The sequence below is a fragment of the Leptonychotes weddellii genome, chromosome 4 (genome assembly GCF_054177405.1).
Source record: "Leptonychotes weddellii isolate Sample4059 chromosome 4, ASM5417740v2, whole genome shotgun sequence".
NCBI lineage: Eukaryota > Metazoa > Chordata > Mammalia > Carnivora > Phocidae > Leptonychotes > Leptonychotes weddellii.
Window position 1 is genome coordinate 80,243,267 of NC_138372.1, and position 22,395 is coordinate 80,265,661.

Consider the following 22,395-nt stretch of genomic DNA (forward strand, 5'->3'; position numbering starts at 1 on the left):
GAACACTTCATCTAGAACTAATGATGTAATGTATGGGGATTAACATAAGAATAAAAAAAAAAATTCAAAAAAAAAAAATAGAACTACCATGTGACCCAGAAATCTCTGCTGTATTTCTGAAGGGTATGAAATCATTATTTTGGTTGATATGTGCCCTCCCATGTTCACTGCAGCATTATTCAGAATAGTCAAGATATAGAAGCCATCTAAATGTCAACAGATAATGGGTAAAGAAAAAATATATATGCAATGGAATATTATTTAACCATAAAAAGAAGAAAATTCTGTAATTTATGAGAACATGTATGAACCTGGAGGGCATTATGCTGACTGAAATAAGCCAGGCAGACAAATACTGCATGGTATCACTTATATATGAAATCTAAAAAAAAATAAAGCTGAACTCACAGAAACAGAAAGTGGAAATGGTAATTGTCAGGGCATGGGGGTAGAGAATGAGATGTAAGGTAAATGATAATCAACTTCTATTTGTAAGATGAATAAGTTCTAAGAATCTAATGTACAGCAAGGTGACTATAGTTAATAATAGGGTATTGTGTTACTTGAAATTTTCTGAGAATAGATCTTAATAGTTCTCACACACAAAAAAAGTTAATTACATGAGGTGATGAATGTGGTAATTAACTTGATCTTGGTAATTATTTCACAATGTATATCAAAGCATCACGTTATACACTTGAAATATATACAATTTTGTCAATTATTCCTCAGTAAAGCTGGAAACAAAATCATGGAGAAGTCAAGTACTTTAGCAAAATCCCGTCATGTTTTCAGGATCTCTAAGTTATAAGAGCAGTCAATTTTTTTGGTAAATTATCCCCCTCTTTTGTCAACATAGTATTCTTAAAACAGGAAAAATGATGCCACATTGATCTGGATATAACACATTTTAAATCCATTTATGCTATGTTCTTAGTGATTTCTCATACTTAAGAACTTAACAGTTTCTTCCTTTAGATGTATCATTTTATGTATAGAAGCAATTCTGCCTGTGAATCCTGAGCTATTTCTCTTCTCATGGAAGGGAAAATATGTTGAAGAATCATTGTTCATGATTAGACTCTCACTTGCAAGTCAAAACTGAACCACTAAACATCATCATGGAATATGATCACAGAGAATGATTGAAACAAGCTCAGTGCCCTTCCAGACTAATCTCAACATTGTGATTAATAGTAGCATTATTATTATCATTAAGCTTCCAAATAAAGTACATCTAGATGTTGGACCAATAAATGATAAAAGCTTCCAAAAAGACACTTATGTTCAATAAACCAAATCTCTAAAGAGATCACTCTCTGTGGTATTAAGAGATAAATGAAACAGTTTGTACAAAGATAGAAAAATCTCTGAGTATTTAAACCAAAGTTTTTGAACACTTGTATTTTGTTCTTATGGATATATTAAAGTAAATTCCTTCTTCCAGTTTGGAATTACCTGGAAAAAAATTCAGGGGCCTAACTCAGGGCTAGTTTGAGTGAGTCTTAGTTTTTCTTTTGTTTTATTTGCCCTTGCAAATCTTTCTACACACATACACACACACACACACACACAAAAGTAGATATAAAGCATAAAAATCTAGATATGTCAGATGTAGCTCACATTTTTTTTTGCAGAAAATCCCAAGGTTTTAGATGAAATAATCTAAGAACTCTAGTAAAAATAGAAATTAAAAAAAAAAAAACCAACCGAAGTAAAGTGATATATTAAAAGACCTTTAAAGGTCTTTCACAAGAAATGGAACAGATGGGCAAATACAATCTGTTTGCTCTTTTTGCCCTTGAACATAAGTCTGAGGGGGAAAAAAAAATAAAAACACAACGTGTGGCTTGGAGCCATTCACATAACCTATTTAGGAAGAAATAGTTGTGTTGAAAGGGTTTAGGTTGAAACAGCACCACTTACACTAGAATATAAGGTGATGTTTATTATTTCCTTATAATTGCAAATCTGTCAAATCCAACTCAATATTTTTCTTTGATATTTTTAAAGATTTTTGAGTCATGAAATAATTATATTTTCATAATCAATTCAATGGACATTTTATTTATTTATTTATTTATTTATTTATTTTTTTTTTTTAAAGATTTTATTTATTTGACAGACAGAGATACAGTGAGAGAGGGAACACAAGCAGCGGGAGTGGGAGAGGGAGAAGCAGGCTTCCCGGGGAGCAGGGAGCCCGATGCGGGGCTTGATCCCAGGACCCTGGGACCATGATCTGAGCCGAAGGCAGACGCTTAACGACTGAGCCACCCAGGCGCCCCTCAATGGACATTTTAAAAACACCTCTCTGAACCTCAGTTTCCTCATCTATAAAAGGAAAGTAATATCTACTTTTTAGTTTGGTGTACTGAATGAGAAATTGTATATAATACACTAACCACTATTTCTGGTTAAATGCACACTTCTTCATCTCTTCAGTAAAGATGTGTCCTTAACACCGAGGGCTAACAACTTGATACTCTCCTAAAATGTAACTCAAAAAAGGAGAAAAAAAACCCCACAAAACATTGGAATTGGAACAGAAAATAACATCTATTCTAATTTGAAAGTTTGCCAGGTTCAACCTATGTGCCGTTCACTGAAAGTTAGTTGACAGAAAATCCTTGTCTTGAATATAGTGTTTCTAATTCAGTTCTAGGTCCTGTATAAGATCTGTAGAAATTCCTCTATTAGAAACTTCAGTCTCAGCTTTGTATATTATAATCTTACATGTGTTATAAGAGCTATAAGTAAAGATTAAACAAATCTGTATGTGACAGTGAAAATGCACATCAGAGTGGGGGATGAACCATGAGAGACTACGGACTCCGGGAAACAAACCGAGGGTTTTAGAGGGGAGTGGGTGGGGGGATGGGTTAGCCCGGTGATGGGTATTAAAGATAGCACGTATAGCATGGAGCACTGGGTGTTATATGCAAACAAAGAATCATGGAACACTACATCAAAAACTAATGATGTACTGTATGGTGACTAACATAACATAATAAAAAGATTAAAAAAACAAAGATTAGGAAAAAAAAAAGAAAATGCACATCAATCAATCCAACACATTAATTAAGTGCACAGCACTCTTTTAAGTACTTTGAAATATGTTACCCACGTTTAAGTACAAAGTATGATTGGGAAAACAAAATATAACTACATGATACATTAATGAAATTAGAAGAAAATATTTAAAATTATGCATAATAAAGTATGGATAATAGGTTGTTTGATTTCAAAGGGGGAAGATAATGCATGTGCTGAAATGGTCTGAGACAGCTTTATGGAAAAGGAAGGTCTTGATATGGGTAAGAATAATTTGTAAGGAAGAGAAAAGAGGCAGGGATATTCCAAGAAGAAAAAAGGCACGACAAAAGCACAAAGAAATGAGACTATATAGCAAGGAATAGATTAGTTGATTAGTTCTGGAGAGGGGGACTTATGGGATACTAATGGAACATAGGTTAGAAAAGTAAAGTAAGACTAAAAACAATACATTTTTCTCTCAAGACTTCCCTATTAGGTTTTATATATTGATACGAGCAATGACATTTCTGAATATAAAGGATATCACTATCTATGCAAGATAATGAAATTCTAGGAACTATCATTCCTTATATTAATACAGAATTAGTTTATTAAATTTTAGTGTATAAACTTTATGGTTTGCTTCCCTCCTCCCACCATCTCCCAGCTATGTAGTTTAAGATTTTATTTATTTATTTATTTGACAGATAAAGACACAGCGAGAGAGGGAACACAAGCAGGAGGAGAGGGAGAGGGAGAAGCAGGCTTCCTGCGGAGCAGGGAGCCCGATGCGGGGCTCCATCCCAGGACCCCGGGACCATGACCTGAGCCGAAGGCAGACGACGCTTAACGACTGAGCCACCCAGGCGTCCCTCCCAGCTATGTAGTTTAAATGAAACTGAATTCTGCAGTCCACTAGCTCGTAAGTCTGCCAGTCTTTGAATTTTTTCAGATTTGCCTGAACCTGTATTTGTCAGTCCTCACTCCAGGCTTCTATTGTCATATGTTGAAATAATTGATTTTGAATGACAAACTGCTTCCTGCTTACTATTTTTACATGTTTGGGGATGGAAATAATAGAACTAGCTCTTGATTTAACTGTCAGTCAAGTGGTACTTCAAACATACTATAAACCAAACAAAGCCCCTCAATCTGCCAGGAACTAATGATTTTTGTAATACTCCTGGCTTTGTAGAAGAATGTTCATATATAAAATGCTTCCCTATAATATAATGAGTATTAATATGTTTTAAAATTAAAGTATGGAATTATGTCCAGTAAAATTCCCCTTCAGTGAAAGTAAACCTATAATTTTCATTTGAGAGGAAAAGCATTTGTTATATTGTCTGCCTTTTATTCTAAAGGTAACAAACCAATGAAGAAATGTGTATGCATTTAACAAAAGCAGCTTAAAAAGGGTAGAAAAAAAGGACTGATATCTCAGTAGAAATTTTTCTTAGAAAGTGAATGTTTCAGCAAAATGCAGTGTTATATTACAGAGGTTTAATTTTAGAGATACTATATGGAAATATTTTAGAGGTACTGTATGCAGGCTTAAATGCTTCCCAATATGTAGTACATTTTTCTGGGTCTTGGGGTCAAACTAAAAAGCAAACAAGAATAAGGAAGATGGAAACCAAAACATCACCTTTATTAACAAGCTGATATAGGAGAATGCAATTTGTATCAATGGGCAAGTGGTATTTCTAATGGTGAACCTAAGACTTAATTAGGCATTCCCACTCAACAGCCTGAAATGGGGCAGAGTTCTCCCAAAGAGATGAGCAAAGCATCTCTAGAAAACAAAAAAGCAGAATGTCTTTATCAGCAGAATATCTGAATTCCTCCCAAGGGAAAGAGAAGAAGGAGCTGGGCTACATGTGTCCAATACTTCTTTCCAAACATCAAGAAGATGCTACCCTCTTCCACTAGTGAGTGAAGTACCACAGTGAAGCCAGAGTGTTCTGTGACTGTAGCTATTCCTTAGGAAAAGAAACAAGGAGTAGGGAAAAATCATATTCATGCTTTTTGGTATTTTAGAAGGGTAATAAGTATTTTGTGTTAAAATCAACAATTTTAAAGGAGAAAAGAAGGAAGGAGAAGAAAAAGAATACGAAAAAAAATTCTGAATTATAGTTTCTTTCTCTATTCTTTCATTTTTCTTTGCTAGTGACATTTTAAATAGAATTTCAGCGCTTTCTAGAGTAGTAAATTTGCTTTTGAATTCCCCATGATTGTTGTTGGTCTTCTTTTGTTTTTTGGAACCCTCCTACCCTTATGGAACAAGAAGAGCATCCTGAAATTATACAATTTTACTCTCCAAAATTCTTTCATTAAAACATTTTTCCTTTTTGTTAAGTAATCTCAAAGGTAACATGTCATTCAAAGGAGATTCTAACTTCATTATAGTAAATATAAAAAAGGGATTACTGAGGAGTGTTACAAACACATATTATAGACATTTTATTATTCCACTGAGAGTTATGCTTTGACTAGCACAGTACTCCAGTAAAAAGGGCCCCCCACTCCTAACAATGTGACATAAATATGGAGAGGTAAGAGTAGATAAGTGACTCTGTTAGAAAAAGTGGCTTCTGGAGTCCAGTTTCTGGTAATACCTTTTCTCCCACTGAGTTTGCTCAGACCTGTGGTGTCAGCTTGTTGGTAAGCTATCAAAACAGAAGAAATGAGCCTTCAAAGAAAATTGAATTTATCTCTCTTTACTGCCGCAAAGATTTAGTTGATGTTAATGGCTTAATATGGTTTTTATTAAATAAATTAACTTTTTAACTGAATTAAATTTTAATAATTATTTAAAAATCTGGAGATAATGTCTTAACTCAAAGGTGTGACTTCAGTGGTAATAATTATTGACATCATAATGGGAAAGATATGTAAGTAGGCTCTGGGTAGTCTTCCAATCTCTAAATGTCAATCACTGCCTACTATTTCATTTTCCACTTAAGGTTAAAGAATGCTCTGAATGTCAAAATCTGTCATAATCCTTTCTACCCATACATCAACTGAAAAGTGGCATGAAAATATTTTTTTTAATTTTTTTACTTATTAGTAGCATATATTTTTCACAGGTGTAGACCTTTCAGAGTGCAAATGACAGAGAATGTTTCATTTCCTCCCTCAAAAGTATCCTTCCCAAGGAATACAAATTTTTAAAACAGACCATTTTTAACCTGAGACATACTCTGGTAAAGGCATGATTAAAGGGGTGATAATAAAAACACCTGCTTTTCATAACATGATTCTTTAGGCTGTGGGGGAAAAGAGGATTTCCTCCATGATGCACAATTTAGCATAATTATTTATTATTTTTAAACTATTTATAGTTGGATTTAATTACAGTATATATAAACAAATTACTTTTATGAGTAGGGAGAAAAATTTTTATTTTTCTAGGTAAGATGATTGTGTAGTGAATAGATTACAAACTTGTTTTTTAACATAGCAGAAGAATTCCCTCCCCCTCCTTAAAAACTGAAACTTTATGTGGAATCTCAGTGTATAAAAAATCTATCAATGAGATTTCTCTAAAGTTGCAGGGGGATGGGGTGAGGGACTGGATAGCTTGCCTCCATCTTCTCCCTCCCTCTTCAGAACAGGTTGACAGCACCTAGAGGGGCACGATACATTGTTTTTAAACTTAAGTATGGGAAGAAATCTGTAAAATGCATTTTTTATATCTTTTAAATTTCACTATCTTATATGGAAATTGTTTTTGAGCAGTTTAAGGGTTAAATTGTGTTAAATCATATTTTAAAATAAATGTTACATGTCAAAATTTTTTACTATTTTTAACAGCACCATTTTTTTAACAGCACCATTTTTATACAATATACTATGTTGAAAATAAGTGGAATATAACTCACAAGTAGTATAGCAGGGAAGTTTAATATTTAGTTTTCTGCTGCAATAATGCTGTACAATCAACAGTTTCAAAATATCAGTAACTTAAAAACAACGAATGATTATTTTTCTTGTCTGCAGGTTATCTGAGGAGACTGGTTCATGCTGCAATTACCTGGGCTTGACTCCAGGCTGTGAGGTAAAGTTAAGTCTGATCTATTTTCTTTAATCAGTGGCTACTCAAGGTATGTTCTTTTCATGGTACAAGGGACCAAGTCGTTGAAAGGACACTTTAGGCTTTGCTTGCCTCAATATGCAAAAATTCCACTGGTCAAAAGAAGACACATGAACAACCCCAATATGAGTTGATTGAGTGGGAAAATACTCTGTATATTCCAATAGGAATTGCAAAGTCATATAGCAAGAGACATGGGTATGTATTTCTTTAACAGTGGCAACTAAAGAGTTTGGAATAGCAATCCAAATGAAAAATATCAAAAGCAAACAAAATAAAAAACCAAACTCAGGTTTTATCATGGATACTTCAGGACAAATATGATTCTGAATATATTAGACAGCATTACATGCATGTACACACTTTCCACTACCATAATTCTAAGATTTTATAGTTCCCTTTTATAATTATTTTGGTTAGCAATAACTTTTGGTGATAGCATCTTCTAGGATCAACTGAACCAGAAGTGAATCAAACATCATTTCTTTATTGGTAACAGTACATCACCTTCCTGCTAATAAACCACCCAGAGACCATGTTTCACCCATGCTGGGAAGGCACAGTTGACCTCATTTCTCATCTCCAGGGGTAGGAACGTGATCTATGCTGATTGTTTTCACAACATTCCATTCCCCTCTCACAAAGTTTGGGTTCCAGGATGGGCTTATAAATGGAGCCGAATCAATTAAGAGTCACCCTTTGGTCTTTGGCTTAAATTGTTGGGAAAGAGGTGTCTACTTTTTTCCCCCTGAGTTTGCCAATCTGTTAGGAAGTAGGCTTGACACTATGTTTGAACAGCTTTGCCACTGCATGGGAAAAGCATGACCAAATATAGCCAAGACATAGGAAGGCAGAGCCAAAAGATGGAGAGAGAAAATGTTTTGAGGTTTTTCTGAGCTACTAATTCCAGTCTGAAGCCATCTGTATTCCTGTATTTCCCGGTTATAAAACTAACAAATTTTCATTGTGCTTGAGTCAGTTTGTTACTTGAAATTCATACCATTCATACTAACATCTTTTGCTGTTTTTTGCTCTGTAGTCTTTCTCCAAAATCCTCCTTCTCTGGACTCACTTGTCATATCACCTTGCTTGCACACACATGTCCCTGTATCTTTCAAGAATCATCTACTTTCTTATGATCTTAATTTTTCACCATAGTCCTAATGCATTTGTTATTTTTCCTAAAAGTGCCAACTTGCTGAATAAAATGGCTATTTAACCAATACTTTTATTTCCTCAGTTAAGCATTCATATTAACCTCCAGATCTCAGTGAAAGTGTATCTCAAACTTTATGTACTTCATTGTATATCTTAGATGCTGACTATACCTATTATTGTGTCATTGACAGCTTCCCTTCAAAGTCTCCTAAATTCTGTGTCTGGAAGACTTGATGCCATATCTCATGGCTGAACGTATTCTTCTAAGCCATGTGGTACCTGCCATTTTTCTGGCTCCCTCAGTGCTTGTTAAGAAACCATGTGAAATTGCCTTTTGATCAATATAGATGGCCAGCCCCTTCCCTGCTGATGCTAAAAAGGCGATGATGTAGTGAAGCCACACTTCTATCCCAAAACTACTAATAGAGCTCGTGTGCTTACTGATGGATGGGAGCTCTTGATGTGCCAAAGTCTTGTTTTGAATCCCTTTCTCCCACTCCCAACAATGATAAACATACCATAAGTCTCAAATCAGCATTGCCTTTTAATTAAAATATATCACAAAGATTATCAATTTACATGCATAGTTTCCTTCTCTAGACCTTACCAATTAATCTATGGGTACTTGTCAAAAAAACATTTGAGAGATGGAGGCAATATTATGGTACTCAGAATTATTCCTTTCCTTTAACCCTTTGATCAGGTTTTGCCTTTCTTTTTCTTTCTTGAGATTTTATTTATATATATATAGAGAGAGAGCAGGGGTAGGGGCAGAGGGAGAGGGAGAGAGAGAATCTTAAGTAGTCTCCATACTCAGCATGGAGCCCGATGTGTGGCTCGATCTCACGACCGTGAGATCATGACCTGAGCTGAAATCAAGAGTCAGATGCTTAACTGACTGAGCCACCCAGGTGCTCCAGGTTTTGTTTTTCTTTCTAGGAGTTCTCTCCTCAAGCTTTCTTGATTTTTTGGAAAGAGAGAGGACTTGCCCCTTGCAGTCTTCTTCATTGGTAGAATTCTATCATTATTACAGCTTCTGATTATGTTGAAAATCCACCACAAAAAATAAAACCTTTCAGATTGGATATATTGGCTTCATGGATTCTTACAGGCATTGAACTTACAGGCTAAATTTGTTTCATTATCCCATCCTATTCTCAGAATACAAGCAAATAGATCAATGCAGGTTAAGATCACAGAAGCTTAACACTAAAATATAATGGAGTAATATAGGCAAGCAGAAACACTTCAGATTCCTCAATGGATCCGTCATTCTTTGATAGAAATTAGGGAGCTATTACAATTTATTTATTTATTTATTTATTTATTTATTTATTTATTGTGAGAGAGAGAGCATGCACACGAGCGGGGGGCGGGGCAGAGGGAGAACAAGACTCCCCCCTTGGGCAGGGAGCCTGATGTGGGATTGGATCCCAGGGACCCTGGGATCATGACCTGAGCTGAAGGCAGAGGCATAACTGCCTGAGACACCCAGGTGCCCTATTAGAATTATTTCGATCATCAGACTTACCCTTTGCTTCCTTTTTTGACTACCTGGGATGGTTATTTTGGACACATGTTAGCACCTAACTCTGCTCCAAGCCCCCTACTCTTGAGCACATATATTTAAGTAATTCTACTGGGAATTGACTTGTTGTTTCACTTATTTTAATGTATTTATTTGGTTACCAATACAGTTGTTATAACATTTAAATACACCAATGCTTATATTTTGAAATATACTTTAACTCAGTACTGTGATAATTCTTAGCATTTAGTAACGTATCTTATTTAAACCCCAAATCTTTTTGCAATGACACTGTTTTTGATGGTACACCTATAGGTTCCACACTTTTGTTCCAATGAGATTCTGTGAGAGAGCAAACTAAATCAGGAAAGATGTACAGTAAAACACTGTCACTGAGGGGCTTGCTCAGATGCTCTATGGTGCCATAGTGGACTGAGTGAGTTAAAGTGTAAAGATCTTACCTCTGGTCAGATTTGGGCCCTGTGATAGTGTCCTAATGGAACAGAAGCCACAGAATTACCTTCTCTATATTTAGTGTCTTGTTGTAGCTGATATTCTGTAGTTGTACGTATTATTAATATCTATTAACCTCAGAATAAAATGTCATATTGAAATTGAAAAGGGATGTTGGGACTCTGCTAAAGAAGATTGCTTTTTCAGATGCAATGAGATGTAAAATGGAACCTCTGTTTCCTAGCGGTACATTTTATAAGAATTGGGTGTTACTTTAGGAATTTTGCACAATTCTATCTTAGACACTTGTATTCTATCAATGTCAATCCTCTCTGTAATTTAATTTGACTGGGATATTTCTTTTTCTCTTTCTTTCCCTCTCTCTCTCTGTTTTTTTTTTTTTTTGACAAGTATTATTTTGCTGAAGATTTTCTATTTGCCTTCCAAGAAAGAATAGTTTGTTTTCTTTTAACTCATTGAAAATAACATTTAGAGTCCATAGAGACTAATGAGATGGCGCTTATGGAAAAAGTACCGATGTTATAATTGACATATAACAATTATTGGAATAATGATAATAATAAAAGGATATTGTTTAAATATTTCTAGCGCATTTTTTACAGCAGTTCAATGCACACATACTGGAAGAGTGACTACTACCAGCAAGATAAAATGCTAGGTTTGAGAGGTAAAAAGATAAGGTGCTCTGAAGAGCCTGTCATTTACTGAAATCTGGCTAGTAGTTCCCTGCAGATCAGAGAATTTTGCATCTTATTCTCTTGTTAACGCAAAAATATATAAGAAGTTTAATTTAAAAAAAAAGAACCATATAGTAAAATACAATATTTTCCACTGTATCCTTGAAATGAATTAAATCCCTTATTGCTGCAGATAAAATTTCACACTGTAGATAGATTTGAAATAGTTGAAAATGAATCAAATTTTAGTTCTGTTTGTATTTATTTACCCTTATATTTGTCTGCCAATTATTGACAGGTAACATTATTTTAAAATTTAATTATTTTTAAATTTTAAAAAATTTATTTTAAAATTTAAACATTTACTTTCCAAAAACTTTTTGCATATTTTAAAAGTTAAGTTGATAGGGTTTTTGTTGATTGTAAATTTTTAAAAACTGATTTACAAAAAAATCAAACACATGAGTTTGAAGCAAATTTTGTTTTTGGAAACTTCTTCAAATCATAGAACTTTGAGTCACAGCAATAGAAGGCTTTTAAGACAATATTTCATTTTCTTATGTTTGAAGATTACAAAGTTATTCCCACTCCAACCTCCCCCCCCTTGGTGAAAACAGAAAATAACAAGAACAAAAATCATAGGAAAAAAATCCCCTTCATCTCTAATAAAACTGTGGGATTTCCAGACCAAATAATAAACAATAAAACTGGCACAGAGATGCCAATCAAGTGGGATTTGGAATAACCTATAGAGGAAGTAGTACCACCAGATTTTGTGCATGGCCCAAACCTCTTAGAAATCTAGTGGCCTCTGACCTTAAAGATCTAATCGAAGATTTCTTTCTTTGAACAGTGAGTTACTAGAATGTAGTGGGGGGTTTGGAACTATGCGCAAATCCTATTCCATGGTGGGAGAATAGAAGAGCCACAAAGAGAACCTATCTTTTCCAGAAGAAGTTAATTAGATTTGCAAGTAGTAGCAAGGAACATGTCTGATGATCAGCCTGATAATTGTATCAAGTCCATTTAGGGCTGTCAGGAAGTAATTAAAGCAGTTCACCTGAAATCTATTAACTCTCTTGACTGTCAGATGCCCTGCGAGGAAGAACAGGAGGTAGGTGCCCTGGCATCCCTTTGCCAGCTATATTTCTGGGGAAAGATTCTACTGATATTTGGTGGGAGGAAGAAACCTTATCTTTGAAATGCCCTTTGTAGAATGTCTCTGGCTAAGGGTTACCTATAATAACTGGAATCTATAATCTATGAGGCATGGTGATGTCTTATAAGTTATACAATGGTCAGATTTAAAATGGAGATATTTTATATCTTAAAATCTCCTGTGTGTGACGTGAATCTATGATCCTTATTTAGAGACCTGATCTATCATTCTGATCCAGAGCAGGAAGATGGGACCTGGGGAGCTGTTGTGGATATCTTAGGCCTTTCTCTGTTTTGTCTAAACCTCCTGATTGAGTTTATCTTTGAAATTACTAGTAAGAGTAACACTGAAATAAGATCTCTGACTTGATAATCCAGTTCTATGTTTGACTTGGAGGAACAAAATGCACAAATACTACAGAGGAAACCTATAACATAAAAAGCTTCATAATGAGCCATACAGATTTTCTGTTCATTCCAAAAACATACTTAGAAACAGGCAAAAGTACAAAGAAGAAAATAAATGATCTTAGAGCTGACACAGAAAAGTTGATGAAAAAAGGGCCCTGAGACAATGTACACAAAATGATGCTGTCCCAGCTCACATGGGCCACCTAAACCCAAACACACAAATGCAAAGCTTTAGCTAGATTGAGACCCAATCATAATAAAAATTGTTAATAATAAAAAACTAAATGACATATGGCCCATGTTAAATAATTATAAGAGAAGGAAAGGAATATAAACAAAAGACAGCAGTACAAAATCAATGGCATTCTTAAAAAACACCAAAAAATTTGGAAAAAGTAATTTAAAAACATGATTTACAATAACAACAAAACCATAAGGAATGTAAGAATAAATGTAACAAAGATGGAAATTGATACTATAAAGAAAATTCTAGAATGTTTTAAGATACACAAAAATGAAATGGAAATATATTTATACTTATGAGTAGAAAAATTAAATTTTCAGAGAATTAAATATTTTGAAATTAAAAATGTGATCACTAAAATAAAAAACTCAATAGATGTTGGAATGTAAAACTAAGGAAATATCTTAGGAAACAGAGGAAAAGACAAGAGAGAGAAAATAAAATAAAGTAGATAGAAAATTAGAGGATTATTCCAGGAATTTCAGCATTTAATTATGGTGATTTCTGAAGAGACTACAGGGAAAACAGACGAAAGATAATTGTGAGTTCAAGCATATGAGCATATAGATTAAAAATTGAAATGTTGAAAGCGATGCATATTGTAATATTTCAGAAAATTAAGGGGGAAAAGGGAAACTTAATTTCTTTGGACTTCAATTTCCTTGTCTGTCATTAAGGATATTACTTTTTCATAAGTTTGTTATAAGGAATGAACAGGCTAGTATAGAACTTGGAATAGAATTTAGAATTTAGGAATGTTAATGTTAGGTATTATTAGAAAACTTATTAACAATGGGTTAGCCTGGTGATGGGTATTAAATAGGGCACGTACTGCATGGAGCACTGGATGTTATACGCAAACAATGAATCATGGAACACTACATCAAAAACTAATGATGTAATGTATGGTGATTAACATAACATAATAAAAAAAAACTTATTAACAGCAACACTGAAAACTTGAACATAGTAGAGCAGTATCTTCAAAATCCTGAGGAGAATTTCTAACTTAGAATTTTGCAGCCAGCCAAACTATCAGTCATAACTTGTGGGAGAGCATAGATATTTATCACATGTGAAAACCTAAAAAATTGTAACTCCCATGTACTTTTTTTTCACCAAAATGAGGTAGTAACCTCAGAAGGAGGAAAATTTCTGAGATAGAATTAAATACCAAAAAGAGACTAAAGGAATGTTCAATATAATGACAGAAAGTCTCCAAACAGTAGGGTTCCAGCAGGCTAGAGGTAAACAAGTAACTACTGGATCAGGACATTAGTGGGATTTGTGAGAAAGGTGTGTTTAGAAAAATAAACTTGATCCATTATCTGACAGTTATGGCCATGTGAATAATTTGATTAAAAGGCATTATATAGAGAACTGTTGGAAATTTGAGAAGACTTTAGTGGATATTTGTGTTTTTTTGTTTTGTTTGTTTTAAAGATTTTATTTATTTATTTGAGAGAGGAGAAAGAGAGCATGGGCGGGGGGAGGTCAGAGGGAGAGGGAGAAGCAGACTCCCTGTGGAGTGGTGAGCCTGACATGGGGCCTGAACACAGGACCCAGAGATCATGAGCTGAGCTGAAGGCAGACACTTCATTGACTGAGGCACCCAGACGGTTTGTTAGTAGGTGTTTGAAAACTGTCAAACAAGTAAAAGTAAATTAAAAAATTAACCTGGAAAAGTAAAAATTATTGTCTAAGGAAGATAATGAAATGCTTGGCTCAGAATGAAAAATGTTTACATAGACATAATATTGGATTTAACTAATAAAACCAAATTGGGAGGATGGGAAAAAGAAAATGTGCATATGTGAGGGATGTATTATATTGCTAAATTATAGTCTTTTAAATTTAGAAGTCAATGCATAATATCCACAATAGAGAGAGATGGAGAGAGAGAGAGAGAGAGAGACAGAGAGAGAGACAATACAGACATTTTTGTAATAGGTATACCCTAAACAAATAGAAGAATCCTTATTTTCACTTCAAGTTTATTTCTAAATATCAAAGGCCACCTGAATTAGAGTGCTAAAGCCATTGCTAGATTCAAACTTTTAGAGTCATTAACTACTAAAATCATTTTGAAACCCACATTCCTTTGTAATAATAATTTTTTTAAAGATTTTATTTATTTATTTGAGAGAGAGAGAGAGCACACAAGCAGTGGGAAGGAGGGCAGAGGGAAAAGCAGACTCCCCGCTAAGCAGGGAGCTTGACGCGGGGCTCAATCCCAGGACCCTGAGATCAGGACCTGAGCTGAAGGCAGAGGCTTAATCAACTGAGCCACCCAGGGGTCCCTGTGATAATAAATTTTTAAAAAGAAACAAATGAAATACTAAAGTGCATATAAATGCAAGGAACTCTAACAAAGTTATGAGTTTTGTATTATATTTAAATGTTTTTCTTTTTAAAAATACAAATATATTGGGCGCCTGGGTGGCTCAGTTGGTTAAGCGACTGCCTTCGGCTCAGGTCATGATCCTGGAGTCCCGGGATCGAGTCCCGCATCGGGCTCCCTGCTCCGCAGGGAGTCTGCTTCTCCCTCTGACCCCCCTCCCTCTCATGCTCTCTGTCTCAAATAAATAAATAAAATCTTAAAAAGAAAAAAAATACAAATATAAAATTTTCCAAGCTATATATATATTTTTTCCTATTTCACATTTTCCAAAGCCACAAGCATAGACTAATTTGCCTATTGCATGATCAGTCTTAGGTTAAAACCTAGGCAGTCCTGCTGTAGTCTCCTCAGAGTATTAAACAGACTTTGGAAAATTCTAGGGATCTATGTCACACTGCATAATGGGGATTTGGAAAAACATGCATTCTTAGAGCATGATCAACATATTAAACAGAGTTGGATTTTACTGAGTGTTATAGATCTGTAATATGGTACTTTAAAGAAATAGGTACTCCTAGTGAAGAGTTAGCTTGATGAATGGCTTAGTCTTTAAGAATGAGCCATGTCTGGGAAAAAACTCTGTATTTAGTGTTTATCTGGTTTTGTACCTTTTCTTTGAACTATGAGGAAAATCAAATTTACTGTCTTGAATTCTTCCTCTCCTATATTTGCTCTAATTTCTCCCAATCTTCAGTAATGACTGAATTATACAGGAGAGGAAAAAGGTTCAGGGCAGTAACAGGCAAGTGTGGCCAGTCCTTACTTCTGCCATTTAAGTGTAAGGGGCAATATTCTTCAAAAGAATTCTGAAAGGATAAACATGAATAGTGGCCTACAATGGAGTTTGAGGCAGTAAGGATGAGAATTTGTATGGTGGACCATCCAGGGATAGATGTGGGACAACTGTTCTTTTCCTTTATATACCATAAAATGGTGACACTGGTATTTGGATGTATATTAGAATTATCCCTATAAGGATTTTGTATTCTCTCTTTTTCTCACATGTCTCAGACAATACCTTATATCATTTTGTCTTTGATGTGGAAGGAGGTGCAGAAGCTAATATGGAGGCCCTGGTGTGGGTCCTAGACAATTCCCAAAATTGAGGGTTTCTCTGAAATCTCCTAGTTTAGGCAAAATTAAAGTAGGTCCAAAAAAGTTTCTGCTCCTCTTGACCTTCTATCTCCCATCAAATTAACTGAAGTCATATTCGATTTTGGAACAGATTTGTATCATTTAGCTTATCTTTGATAGATGGTTAAAGTCAAATCTGTATTTTAATACATGAGTTTAAAACTTTAAAAAATGACTGCTTTATTTTGGAAAAAAAAGATTGATGCTGGGAATGTTGGCTGTTCATGTAGTTAAATCATCTGTGTTACATGAGTGCTTTACATGCTGCTAGGTCAGTTATGCCCATGCTCTTACTGCTGCCGAGTCCATCATTACATTCACCCAGAAAAATGCTGACATATTGCCAATTAGGTAGAGTCTTCCCGTCACCCCATCCTAGACTTTATTGCCTAAAGATGAATACTGTGCAAGTATGAACCAATATGTTAGGGACAGTCAAAAAAGCTAAGAAAATATAATTGGGAGATTGGGTTCATGTACAGGTCAGGCAAAACTGCATGCTCATTATTCCAGAGATTTTTGGGGAAAAAAATTTAAATGAGGAACTGGCAAGGCTTATAAAGGAAAAATACCTCAGACAGCTTAGAAAAAGATTTTCAAAGTTTATTATTGCATTAAGTATTTCTAGTTATCTATTTTAATAAATATATATAATTTGAGAAAAGCTCATAAAATGTTGTTAGGAGGACAAATCTTTATAATTATTTAAATACCTATATACATCTAAAGATATACTAAATCTTTAGCACCTAACATGATATCTGATACAAAATAGGTTTTGTATTATTTTTTTAAAGATTTTATTTATTTATTCGAGAGAGAGAGAGAGAGAAAGAGAGAAAGCAAGCACAAGTGGGTGGAGGGCGAGAGGGAGAAGCAGACTCCCCGCTGAGCAGGGAGCCCATGCTGGGCTTTATCGATCCCGGGACCCGGGGATCATGACCTGAGCTGAAGGCAGACGCTTAACCAACTGAACCACCCAGGCACCCCACAAAATAGGCTTTAAATAAATATATGTTGAGTGAATTGATGAGTAATTGAAAGAAAATGTAATTCTTCATTAAATAATCAATTTTCACATTAGTAGAAGTGTGGGTTTTGGGTGGGACAGATTTGGGTTTGAATTTAATACCTTCTACTTTGTTGTGTGGCTGGAGGAATTTATATAACTTTTCTGAACCTTAGTGTTCTTAGTTAATTATTCTTTTTTTTTTAAAGATTTTATTTATTTATTTGAGAGAGAGAGAATGAGAGTGAGAGAGCACATGAGAGGGGGGAGGATCAGAGGGGAAGCAGACTCCCTGCCGAGCAGGGAGCACGATGCGGGACTCGATCCAGGGACTCCAAGATCATGACCCGAGCTGAAGGCAATTGCCCAACCAACTGAGCCACCCAGGCGCCCCTTAGTTAATTATTCTAAGTAATACTAACTTACTGAGAAGTTACAGAAATGGGATAGTATATAGGACACAGTGTCTGCCTCAATGAATGTGCAACAAATTATAGTTATTATTATAATAAAACCTTCTTATCTTGACTAGAAAGAATAAATAAATAATTATATAATTATATAAATTGAGTAGATACTAACCAATTTAATTTAGTTACTTCAATGGATTCTTTCCACTTAAACATCTTTTTAAAAAATTTTTTAAATTGAATTTACATATATTGAACTAAAAATGTAAATAAATATTGACTTCACAGTACTGATGAATTTGATTTAGCAATTGTATTACTATGTGGCTTTTTTTTTTTTTTTAAGTAGGCTTCATGCACAACGTGGAGTCCAACATGGGGCTTGAACTCACGACCCTGAGATCAAGACCTGAGTTGACTGAGCCACCCAGATGGCTCACAATGTGGCATTTTGAACTATGATTTGTAAGTGAAATTATGATTTAAACTATGATTTAAATCATACGCATACATAATCAGTTTTTAAATGTAAACTCACAAAGAACATCTGGTCCATGAGTGGTTACTATCAATTTAAATATCAGTATCAAGGAAAATATAAGTTTAAATCTTCTTATTAAGTACTTTGAATTTTTATCATTTGATTAAATGAAGAAAATTCAGTGAGTTGCCTAAATAATGATTGCATTTATTTGGAATATCAGTGCACTATGGAGTAATAGAAAGAACGCTGGAATGAGAATCCAGAGGCTCAAGATGCATTATGGCTCTGATTAATAGTGGGATCTTGGGAAAGACATTTTCCTCTATAGGTCTCAGGATGTTGGACAAGATGATATTTATAATACTTGATAGGGCCTCCTTTCTATGACCAACTTTACAGCTAAGAAATAACTTCCCAAATTATAGAATTTAAATAAAAAGACAGTTATAAGAAGGTGAAAATGTATTATTTTAGTATCTGGCATGTGAATTCTCTCATAGGTAAAATGTTCCTCTTTAAGAAGATATCTTGAAAATCCACTGGCAGATAGAGAGGGAGATTCTGAGACAAGACCTCAAGAGTAAATATGGTTTTCTAGTCTGTACTAGAAAGGAGGGGATTTTTTTTCTAGGAAAGGAAATAAAATTTGGGACTGAAGAGGGAAGAGAGTTAAAAAAGTCAGTGAAACACTGTGAGATGACCATGAGCATATTAAATTATTCCCTCCCTACCATCCTTTAACAGAAATCTTGATGGTTTGGATTTCCAAGGTAAGATGGATTGGGAGTTTTATCAAGTCTTACCTAGCTTTCAAGGGGCAAGCAAACCCTAAATGACATCTGGACCACAATTTGGGGGCTCATCCAGGATCATGTGAACTAAGGCTTTGAATTAAATCACCACTCTTTTTTCCCCCCTTTTCAAATTTTTATTTAAATTCTAGTTAGTTAACATATAGTGTAATATTGGTTTCGGGAGTAGAATTTAGTGATTCATCACTTACATACAACACCCAGTGCTCATCATAAGTGTCCTCCTTAATACCCATCACCCATTTAGCTCATCCCCCACCCTCCTCCATCCATTAACCCTCCGTTTGTTCTCTGTAGTTAATAGTCTCTTATGACTTGCCTCCCTTTCTCTCCTTTTTTTTTCTTCCTTCCCCTACATTCATCTGTTTTGTTTCTTAAATTCCACATATGAATGAAATCATACGTATTTGTCTTTGACTGACTTATTTTGTTTAGCATAATACACTCTAGCTCCATCCACGTCATTGCAAATGGCAAGTAAATCACCACTCTTAAACTAAGCCAGGAGTAACAAAGTTTTGGACACATGGAACAAAGTAAAAGACTTGAGTTGTCTTTAAAAATGGAATAATTACCACAATTAAGTTACTTAACACATTTGTCACCTAATATAGTTATTTTATTTTATTTTTTATTTGTTTATGTGGTGAGAATGCTTGAGATACACTCCCTTAGCAAATTTTTCAAGCATACAATATTCAAATACAATATTAACTACAGACACCATACTGTACATAGACCCCCAGAACTTACTCATTTTATAATTGAAAGTGAGTACCCTATAAATGACACCTCCTCATTTCCCCAGTCCTGGCAACCACCATTCTACTCTCTTTCTTATGAGTTTGACTTTTTTTTTAAAGATTCCATATATGAGAAATCAGAGAGTATTTGTCTCTCTCTGGATTATTTCAATTAGCCTAATATCCTTCAGTTTCATTCATGTCATCACAAATAGCAGTATTTCTTTCTTTTTTATGATTGAATAAATATACCATATCTTTAATCCATTCATCCATTGATGGAAACTTGGGTTGTTTCCTTATTTTCGCTTCTGTGAGTACTGTTGCAATGAAAATGAGAGAATAGGTATCAATTCATGACACTTCGTTTCTTTGAGATATATACTCAGGAGTGGAATTGCTGAATCACACAGTAGTTCTATTTATAATTTTTTGAAGAACCTCCATACTGTTTTCCATATTGGCTGTGACAATTTACATTTCCAACAACAATGTACAATTATTCCCTTTTCTTCATATCTTCTCCAACATTTGTTATCTCTTTTTGATAACAGGTGTGAGGTAATACCTTATTATGGTTTTGATTTTCATTTCCCTGATGATTAGTATTGTTGAGCACTTTTTCATATACCTGTTGGCCATTTATATGCCCTTTTTGGAAAAATGTCTATTCAGATCCTTTGCCCATTTTTAATTAGGTTATTTGTGTTTTGTTTTGTTTCTGCCATTGTGTTGTAAGAGTTCCTTATATATTTTGACCTTATCAGATACATGGTTTGCAAATATTTTCTCCCATTCTGTAGGTTACCTGTTTCCTTTGCTATGTATACACTGCTTAATTTGATGTAATTTTACTTGTTTATTTTTGCTTTTTTAACTTACGTTTTTGGTGTCATATCCAGGAAACCATTGCCAAGACCAATGTCATGAAGCTTTTTCCTTGTGATTTCTCGTAGGAGTCTTATAGTTTCAGGTTCTACATTTAAGTCTTTAATTAATTTCTAATTATTTTTTGTGAGTGCTGTAAGATAGGAATCCAGTTTCATTCTTTTGCATGTGGATATCGTTTTCTAAGCACTATCTATTAAAGAGACTATCCTTTCCCCGTTGTATATTCTTGGCACTCTTGCCAAAGATTAGTTGACCATATATGTGTGGGTTTATTTCTGGGCTCTTTATTTTTTTTTAAGATTTATATATTTATTTTAGAGAGAGAGGGCATGCATGAGTGAGTGGGGGAAGGGCAGAGGGAGAGGAAGAGAAACTCAAGCAGACTGCCTGCTGAGCACAGAGCCCGATGTGGGACTGATTGCAGGGCTCAGTCTCACCACCCTGAGATCATGACCTGAGCCCAAACCAAGAGTTGGAAGCTCAACTGACAGACTCAGACACCCCTGAGCTCTGTATTCTATTTCATTGGCTTATACGCCTGTTTTTATACCAGTACCATACTGTTGATTACTATAGCTTTGTAATGTAGTTTGAAATCAGAAAGTGTGATGCCTCCAGCTTTGTCTTTCTCAAGTTTGGTTTGGCTATACAGGGTCTTTGTGGTTTCACACCATACCAATGGGTGAAAGAAGAAATCAACAGGATGTAAAAAAATATCTTGAACAAATGAAAATGGACACACAGCATACCAAAACTTACAGGATGCAGCAAAAGCAATTCTGAGGGGAAAAATTAGCAATAAATGCTTACATTAAGAAAAAGGAAATATCTCAAATTAACAACCTCACTTTACACCTTAAGGAACTAGAAAAAGAGGAACAAACTAAGCCCAAAGTAAGAAGGAAGAAAATAAAGATCAGAGCAAAAATAAATGAAAGAGAGACTAGAAACACAGTAGAAAAAAAAAATCAATGAAGATGAGAGCTTTTTTCGAAAAGATAAAATTGACAAACTTTTAGCTAGAGTAACTAAGAAAGAAAAGAGATAATACTCAACCAAATAAAAACAGAAACGAAAGAGAAGACATTATAACTGATGCCACAGAATACCAAGGATATTCAGAGACTACTATTAACAATTATATGCTAACAGATTAGAAGAAATTTAAAAACCTAGAAGAAATTAAAAAATTCCTTGACATATACAACCTATCAAGACTGGGTCATGAAGAAATAGAAAATCTGAACATACCAATAGTAGGTAAGGAGTAATCAAAAATCTCCCAACATAAAGCTCAGGACCATGTAACTTCGTTGGTGAGTTCTACTAAACATTAAATGAATTACTATTAATGCCTCTCAAGCTCTTCCCCCCCCCAAAAAAAAAACCAAAGAGAAACACTTTCGGACTCATTTTATGAGACCAGCATTACTCTGATACCACAGCCAGACAAAGACAATATAAGAAATGGAAATTATAGACCACTACCCCTGATGAACATAGATGCAAAAATTCTCAACAAAATTTTAGCAAAAAGAATTTAATAGCCCATTAAAAGGATCATGTGCTATGATCAAGTGGGGTTTATACCTGGTGCCAAAGATGGTTCAATATGCCAAATCAATAAATGTGACACACCACATTAACAGAATGAAGGTCAAAAATAAATTATCTCAATAAATTAAAAAACACATTGGTCAAAACTCAATATACTTTTATGATATCACGT

The 22,395-nt window shown here is 34.6% G+C and overlaps 1 long non-coding RNA gene across 2 annotated transcripts in view; it reads left to right on the forward strand.

Annotated features, from left to right (window-relative positions):
- The first annotated feature begins 2,900 nt into the window (after positions 1-2,900).
- The window catches only part of LOC115944120 (uncharacterized), a 64,678-nt gene continuing 45,183 nt past the window's right edge, over positions 2,901-22,395 (forward strand). Inside the window, exons 1-3 of one of the 2 annotated variants that reach the window (XR_014144064.1) lie at positions 2,901-3,958; positions 7,039-7,096; positions 18,083-18,201. This is a non-coding gene — a long non-coding RNA (uncharacterized LOC115944120). Of the gene's footprint in view, positions 3,959-7,038; positions 7,097-11,319; positions 18,202-22,395 lie in introns of those variants that run through there. The other variant, XR_014144063.1, reaches the window with a different exon arrangement.